We start from the raw sequence: 9241 nt of genomic DNA, 5'->3' as shown, positions 1-9241 counted from the left end.
AATGCTAACTTTCCTTAAATATTTAAGTGTCGCTCGTATTTAAAGTCAATACATACACATGTATAACAAACATGAATTTTAAGTGATTAGCCTTGAACTACTCACTACATAATGCATTTTTGAAAAATAATAATTACTGATATCAGTATGGGAAACAGGTATTTAATAGATAAACATGTACACATATAAAATGACTGGTGACTTAATGATAAACAGTTTTCAACTTACGTCGCATAACGTGTTTTTTTAAGAAAGCACTATGTTAACCCGTGGTGACATTTGGGCTGCCCTAAGCAGATAGCGTTTTCTTACTGCAGCAAAGCAAAGAAAGGTTCTATAATCAATTTAAACCACACAGTATTTCTGAAAGCAGGGTTTAACTTCCTTCAATCGTTTTCGTTGTTTAGCAATATAATTTGTAATATATTTATAAGAATCATGTTTAGGCCTTTCATATACTGTCGTAAAGAAATGTCAGAAACGTAACGCCAACGTTTGGCGCGTTGTGTAGCGTCGCAGCTAGTGTTATCAAGAAATATATATTGACGCGTCGTATTAACAAGAACATGTTCGGGATTTGAACGAAAAGTTTGTATGTTTATTGCTCGCAATTTCTTTTGTTACGGAATATGTTATTGATTAGTCTGTGTTTTATGCATAATAAAGAAAATTATTTTTACGAAATAGTTGTTAGATCGGTATGTTGTAAAATGTTCATTTACAGAATGCACTTCGCATCGGTAAAAAATAATTATCACTTTTAGTTCTCTAAAATACCTTTCCGCTTGCACAACATGACTTCGAATATTTGTAAAAACTGGAATATCAGATCTTTCAATTTAAGCATGAAGAACTTATATAATGAAACGCTAATATCAAATATTGACCTAGAGAGGTATGGAACAACGCTTGAACTTTAATTTCAAATTCTTGAAATTTTCCAAAACAAATGTTCACAATTTCAAAGAATTTGACTACTAAGTATTTTATATGAACTGCAACAAGTTGACTACATAAGTATTGCGTTTCTCACCTACTAATTTGCTAACTAAAGTAAATGTTGTTAGTAATTAAGGGTCCTTGAAATTGGACAAATAATGTAAATAAATATTGGTTTATATATTAAAATATTTACACCTCAACTTTCATTCATTTTAAATAACGAACTGCCTTTCGGTAAACGTGAATATTATCCGATGAACGCATCATGGTCACATAACAATATACATGTAAACTAAAAGTTGTGTATCATGTAATTGTTTGTATAGTCAGCATGTCGCGAAAAACTTAAATCAACATGTTAGAAAGTTTATGAATGTTTAATGTAATGTTGTCATTAGTGTTTCAATTAGTTATTGATTTTCCCCGCGTTATTGTGACGATATAAGATCGAACGTTTCCGGTAACAGTCGGGTTGTTCTATGTACAGAATTGGCGAGAGAGAATTTCTGTGAGAGTTATGTAAATAAAATATAGCAATTTTCAATAAAAAGTATTGATAAAATAATCGATTTGGCGTAAATATGAGTTAATTGCGTTATTTATGTCATAATCGGGGAAATGAACGCTGTCTGGTTACGTACGCATGGATACGTAATGCACATGCTCTAACTAGCCCAACTGCGTTCATACCCCGATATTGAGGTCATCCCGCTATTTATTCCGGAATTAAATAAAAGCACATCTAGCAAGGAACATTATTCAAACTATCTGATTGAATTGTCAAAGATACCGAAGTTTTCAGGTGGGAACTATTCATTATTCATTTTGACTTACGGTTATCTCTGCATACACGATTACAAGAACGATGCGTTTTGAACTTGTTGTCTCCTGCAAGGCACTGCTTGGACATTTCGCAGCGGCAGCTGGACGTATTGAAAAAGCGCTTTGATACCTTTGTCGGGCGTAGACACGTTTCCCTCAAAGTAATGTCTTCCAAACAATCTTAAATTGTAAAACAATGGCTTTAACACTCTATTTTCTTGATGGAAGCTGTAGTTTTATTCACCACATTCGTAAGCCCGCAGTTTTGTTTGTTGTTACGTTTTACGGTCGCGGCGGTTTATACAGCCTGATTCACTGAGCATTATTGAGAAGCTTATCTGTATCAATCACAGTTTCACATGACTCCGAATAACTACTAATACAGTATCTTTTATATAAATACGCCCACATTTTACGGCTGGATGATTTTTTATAAATGTCTTGAGTCTTTGTGAAATTGTCGATCTTAAAGTTTCAAGACAATACTTAAGACATTCTCATGTACGAGATATGAGTAATTTCTCGCAATACCGTTCACCTTTGCCTCTTATTCCTCATCACACCTTTGTTAACAATTCATTAAGAAGGCAAGAAGTTCCTCTAGCGTACAACACAAGCACATCCAATGTGTGAAAACTGATGAACTAACTGTAAACAAATTAACAAGATAATGTGAAATATATTGTGTTTTTATTCCTAAAAGAACATTAAAATAATTTTAAAAATCGTTTTCTTAAAAATGATTTTGTATCCAAGCTCTACAAGGAAAGTGCATATTTTCCTCTTTAAAATGTGTTGTAAGCACACTTACCCAGTATGCATTTTAGGAATCTACCTAGCTGACGGTTAACTAACTATCGCTAACTTTTGCTGCATACTTGATGCATTATTCACAATTAATACACACGATAAGGACAAAGAAATATTTATATGGGATATAACTCGAAATATATCGGGTAAAAAGTAGTTGGTCATTGTGTAGTGCCGTGAATAAAATATAGAGGAAAGAAATAGAACAAAAATAAAAATAAATGAAGGTAAAGTTACTTTACGTTAGTTTATGATACATAATAGAATACATGCCGGACATGATTACAGAGCTTTCTCTTTAAGATCGTAGAAGCTGTAACACTTTGTGCTATTTAAAATGCTATATAGAAGTTGGGCTTTCTCTTCAAGAACATAAAAGGCTATGACTCAGTTAAAACAATACCATCCGTCGAGGAATTTAACAACATTAACGGTTTCAGCGTCTATTTCGACAGCATCCCTGTCAACTCGTTTGCAAGGGCGATTTCAACGTTCCTGTTGGTTAAACTAAGCCACTTTGACGCCAACATTTTGGAAGCTGCATCCAGTATGATAAAACCCCACTTTCCACTTATTGGATGTGTGCGTGTTTTTAATATTATTTGTTGTTGACAGGGTTCGTTGTGTTCAAGTTACATAAGCAGGTATTCTTTCCTGTAACGATTTACGGTTACTAGCAACTGCCTAAGTTTTCTCTTCAAAATAGCTGGATTTAAAATTAGCAGCCTGAATATGATTATCGACTCAAATGTATAGTGCCGAGTATTCAGCAAAACGTCTGAAATTTGAATGTTTAACAACGATATCGTTTATAAATATGAGAAATAACAATGGATCTAAAATTTAACCTTAGAGAACTCCTGCCGAACTGGAAACTGTATAAGAAAGAGGTTCCGGAAAGAGCGACACATTATTTTCGATCTGATAAATTGTTCTCAAACCATTTGAGAACATGTCCTGAAATATCATATACTTGTAGTTAAAAACAAAGACTGCGATTGTAGACCCTATCAAACGCTTTAAATATATCACAGAAAAAACTGAAAAAAATCGTTTATCGAGGGCTTGTCAGATTTACAGATACACAGACACTCGCTAATTGACAGTCTAACTGATTAAATTTCGTTTGTCGAGGGCTTGTCAGATTTACAAATACACAGACACTAGCTGATTGAGAGTCTTATTGGGGACAAAACACGATTCGTGAGACGTTATTACATTGTTTTGAATGAATAAATTGAATTTATGTTATGAATACGTTCAATAAATTACTGAAAACGCTCTGCAAGGAAATACATCTGTACTTGATGACCATTTGGGGTCGCTCTTTTGAAAAAAAATCACCTATATGAGCAGGTTTCTACTCAGAAATAACTTTCTCCGAAAGCAAGGAGTAATTTAATTGATTTGGAAGCGGAGTTGACATTTTTTTACACTTATACCATTGATAAGTTGGGGGCCAGGAGCTTCACCCCTTTTAAGTGTACGTGGACATTATTCAATTTAAAATGGATAAATTGAATGGAATCAATATCAAATAAAAATGGTTAACGGAATAACGTTACTCACGAACTGAATTATTTAAACATTTATCATCAAATATGTGTTTCAGTATTTACATGATAGTTTTGTGGTAATATTAACGTCATTCACTATTCATGCTATTTGTTTCAGCTAAAAAGTTTCAGTCATCATATTACGGCTGTTACAAAATTCGCAAAAATAGATTTAAACTGTAAGTTAATCTTACCACTGGGTTTATTGGCTCCAAGATATCCTGGAACGAACGTAACAGCGATAACCAAAACAATTATCGGAAGTAACAGCTTCATGATTCTGAAAATAAATATCTACTTATTCAGCTTTCTATTTGTAATCCTCTCTATCTGGAATATTGCACATTAAGTTTATTGACACCTGTCGTTATAGCCCTTATCCGATTCGAAAACTTACAGCCGTGACATTACATTGCCTCTCCTTCCCTTTATTTGTTTCAAGAAACATTTTAAGTATTTTCCACATAATTTTTTTATATGTTTCTATGACACTCGTGATATAGAATACGATCTTACAATAAAATAAACAAATTTCCTCTATTTATTCATAGAAGTGTTATTAATGTTAGGTGCGGTAGACTACTCTTTGAAAGGGACAGGTGTTTGAGATATTTATGTTGCAACCGAGTCTGGTTCTTGAATTGAACGTAATTGTCTATTTGGAGCGGTAATAGTGTTACACTGAATTCATTTTTGAAGACAACGAACATGCTGTTTCTTTCAGTGCTTATAACAGTGTGTGTATACCACGTGATAAATTGCGTCATAAATGCTATGTCGGTTGGCAATATTTTGTCTCGAATTAAGACTTTAAACAAAGATAACTTTCCTATTTCTTCACGTTTTTAAATGAAACATAACACAGTCAATGCCGCTTACAGAGCCCCGCCTTTGGTCATTTCAAAGAGTTTGATTGAGATTATAGTTTCTTAAAACAGTTCGACAAATCTTTTCGCAATACGGCCGTCTGACGGAGCACTGTCAAAACATTATTTGGGAAACAGGTTTGTCGAAGTGTTTGATGAAACTAATCAGCTTATCAAACTCCGGTAATAAAACGAAGGTGTGACTCTTTAAGCGGCTTAGACTACCTTATCATTAATTCAAAATGATGTACTTAAAGGAAAGTTATCTTTGATTTAAGTCTTCATTTTAAGCAAAATATTGCCTTCTGACGTAGCATATATGACGTAATTTATCACATGGTATACACACACTGTATAATCTTAATGTTATTTTTTTCTTCAAAAGTGTCCTCTTACAGACGTAAGAAACCGTAAAAACTCGTACAGTTAGATACGTGCGAGTAAATTATGTGCTGAAACATAATAATTTAATATTAAATTGTTACATTTTTTTGCTATATATTAGTACGTACAAGTATATTATATGCTAAAATATATCTTTTTAAATGTTGATGTATGAGTGATGTTTTCTTGATGTGAAATAATTTTAATATATATTATGTGCATGTTCTTCAAGTACATCACCCACATGAAGTATATTTATACAGTAAATGACGTCTTCATCATGAAATAACGTAATCATATTTTATTTAATATCTTACAAGGGTAATAACTATCGATTTTTTAATTGTGACGTATCGTCATTATTAATCAGGTGGTTAATCTGCCGAGTTATACAACGCCGTTTTATATAATTAGCGCTTGAACTGACATTATTTTTATAAGATATGAATAGAATCTCACATTATTCGTGGTCAATCAATTCGAAATGTATCAAACACATTACTTAAATTGCATAAACACTCGCCAAGGCTGTGCTTTTATCAATTTTACAAAATCCAGTTAATGAATTCTTCATTTAGATGAACACTTATGTGAGATACTCTATATGTATTTAGAACAGAACAGAACAGAATGTTTATTATCTTATGCATATACAGCATATCGATCAACCAACATAACTTTTAAGCATAACGTCAATAAAACTACAATTAAATAAACACGATAATGAATGCATTTACAAAGTTTACTTAAACATTCAAGTCAGTGCATGAAAGTAAGCTTACATAAAATAAGCTGAAAGCGATATGTTAACAAGTACAATTGACAGGACTGAGGTTTTGCGTTATTAAGTAACACTATTTATCAAATCAAGTCGTTTAAATAAACGTTTAAACAAGAAATTGGATAAACTATTTAGAATTGTCTCATTTTTAGTTGACAGTAACTCCACAAATTTATAATCACTGAAAGGCTGACTTGAAAAAAAATATTTATTAGCTATTAGTTATTATTAGTGTCATAAGTCGTGACATAGATCGTTAATTTCTGCTATGAACGATAAAAAATACAAGTAAAATGATAACAAAAGCTGTACGAATGTCTTACCTGCAGCAGAATAACAAAAACACCGAATAGTTGAAAAAAACACAGATTGAAAGATTCCAAGTGGAATCTTAAACTTATATTACAATTATAGTCCAAGTAGAAATACAGGGCCAACTGTTCAAAATAAGTTCTTTTAGGCAAAATGGTCACATGAACTGTTGAAAAACAATTATTGAAGGACTCAAAAGTACAAAAGTTCACTTAAATTAGAATAATATTCTTATTAGAAATAAAGTTGAAAGGGTTGTCACTATTGGATTTTACCGGAGGCCTGCCACATACACTGTTTGAACGGTGCGATAGAATAGTTGTATAATAATTTATTCATCAGTGCAAAATGTTCCAAATAAGTTCTTTGAGGCAAAATAGACACATAAATGAATAGTTGAAAAGGATTATTGAAGGATTCAAAAGTACAAAAGTTCACTCAAATTTCAATTATATTCTAATCAGAAATAAAGTTTAAAAGGTGGTCATTATTAGAATTCACCGCAGGCCAGCCGCCTGAACTTTTATAATATGAAAGGTGAGATTAAAATTGTGGTATAAAAGTTGATTCATCAGTGAAAAATGTTCAAAATAAGTTCTTTGAGGCCAAAAGTACACAAAAATGAATAAGTCAGCATGCATTATTAGTTGATTGTACATTAACTCGGGAGACAAATGACCACAACTTCACCCTCAACATAAATTCCAACTACATAATATCGCCTACCACATCAATTAAAACAAAAACACTCGTAAACAACACTTATTTTATTCATTCTTACATAAATGATAGCGAAACATATGTTTATAGAATATTATTATTCAATATTTTTAAACATTGGTCTGTCCTAAGACGTGCATTTACAGTGCTTGAACAGAGGTAAGTCCTAAGGGTATTTACAATGATTGAACAGTGTTCCGTCCCTTGACGTGCATTTACAATGTTTGAACAGTAGTTTGTTCTAAGACGTGCATTGACAAAACTTGAACAAATGTCTGCCCTGAGATTTGCATTCACAATGTTCGTACAGTGGTCTGTCCTAAGACGTGCATTGACAATACTTAAACAGTCGTATGTACTGCGATGTGCATTACCAATGTATAAACATTGGTGTGTCCTAGGACGTGCTTTAATAATGCTTGAACGAAAGTCTGTCCTCAGATGTGCATTCACAATGTGTGTACAGTGGTCTGTCCTAAGACGTGTTTTAACAATGCTAAAACAGAGGTCTGTCGTAAGACGTGCATTAGCAATATTTAAAGTTAAATTATAGGTCTGTCCTAAGACGTGCATTAACAATGTTTGAAAAGTTGTCTGTCCTTAGACGTGCATTAGCAATGTTAAAAGCTAAAACATATGTCTGTCCTAAGACGTGCATTCACAATGTTTGAACAGTGGTCTGCCGTAAGACGTGCATTAGCAATGTTAAAAGTTAAAACATAAGTATGTCTTAAGACGTGCATTCACAATGTTTGAACAGTGGTCTGTCTTAAGACGTGCATTCACAATGTTTGAACAGTTGTCTGACCTTAGACGTGCATTCGCAATATTTGAACAGTGGTCTGTCCTAAGACGTGCATTCACAACGTTTGAACAGTGGTCTGTCTTAAGACGTGCATTCACAATGTTTGAAAAGTGGTCTGTCTTAAGACGTGCATTCACAATGTTTGAACAGTGGTCTGTCCTAAGACGTACATTCACAATGTTTGAACATACGTATGTCCTTAGACGTGCTTTAACAATGTTTGAACATACGTATGTCCTTAGACGTGCTTTAACAATGTTTGAACATACGTATGTCCTAATACGCTTATTCACAATGTTTAAACAGTGGTCTGTCCTTAGACGTGCTTTAACAATGTTTGAACATACGTATGTTCTAAGACGTGCTTTAACAATGTTTGAACATACGTATGTTCTAAGACGTGTTTTAACAATGTTTGAACATACGTATGTTCTAAGACGTGCTTTAACAATGTTTGAACATACGTATGTTCTAAGACGTGCTTTAACAATGTTTGAACATACGTATGTTCTAAGACGTGCATTAAAAATGTTTGAACAGAAGTCAGATCATAATGAAAAAGCTTTTGAGTGTTTGAGCATGGATCTATCAGAATGTTTTTTCTCTTGTTAAGTGTTTGATTTGAGGATAATCCGTTTAAACTTTTAAATGATTAAAATGATATTTTTTAAAGTGTTTAAGCCGAAATTTATTCCGAAGTCAGGTGGTTTTTTTGAATCTCCATTATGCTCTATAATAGGACACATAATAGTATTAGAGTACTTTTAAAACAGCATGAACTATTGTTAATCTTTATTTTTAAACATTGTTTGTATTAAAAATGTTTAAACAAAGGTATATTCGAAGTAATGTATAAGACTTATATTATGATCAACATTTTTATCATATGAAGTGTTTGAGCCGAAGTCAATCCGAAATCAGATAACCTTAGAGACGTGAATTGTCTCAAGATGCTTTTTTCCGGCCTATGTTCTGGTAAGTTTATTTCTATGCAAAATACTTTTCTCAGTAGAAAGGTCTTGTATCCAATATAATGGTTTTCCACTGATTAAGATTATCCGACCATAATAAATTAGTTTCAGTTATTATGAATGTGTTCTGACAATCATTAAGGTGGTTCATCCATCATAAATTTAATCCATCCTTCATATATAGATATTTCATTTCTAAGTTATTCCGCCCAACATTAGCAAGGATTCATTACTATAAGGAAATTTTATGCACCAGTCAATTGTAACCACGC

This window comes from Mya arenaria, chromosome 16, assembly GCF_026914265.1.
Source record: "Mya arenaria isolate MELC-2E11 chromosome 16, ASM2691426v1".
In the NCBI taxonomy this organism is placed as follows: domain Eukaryota; kingdom Metazoa; phylum Mollusca; class Bivalvia; order Myida; family Myidae; genus Mya; species Mya arenaria.
The sequence above is the reverse complement of the archived record's forward strand: the minus strand, read 5'-3'. Positions refer to the sequence as shown.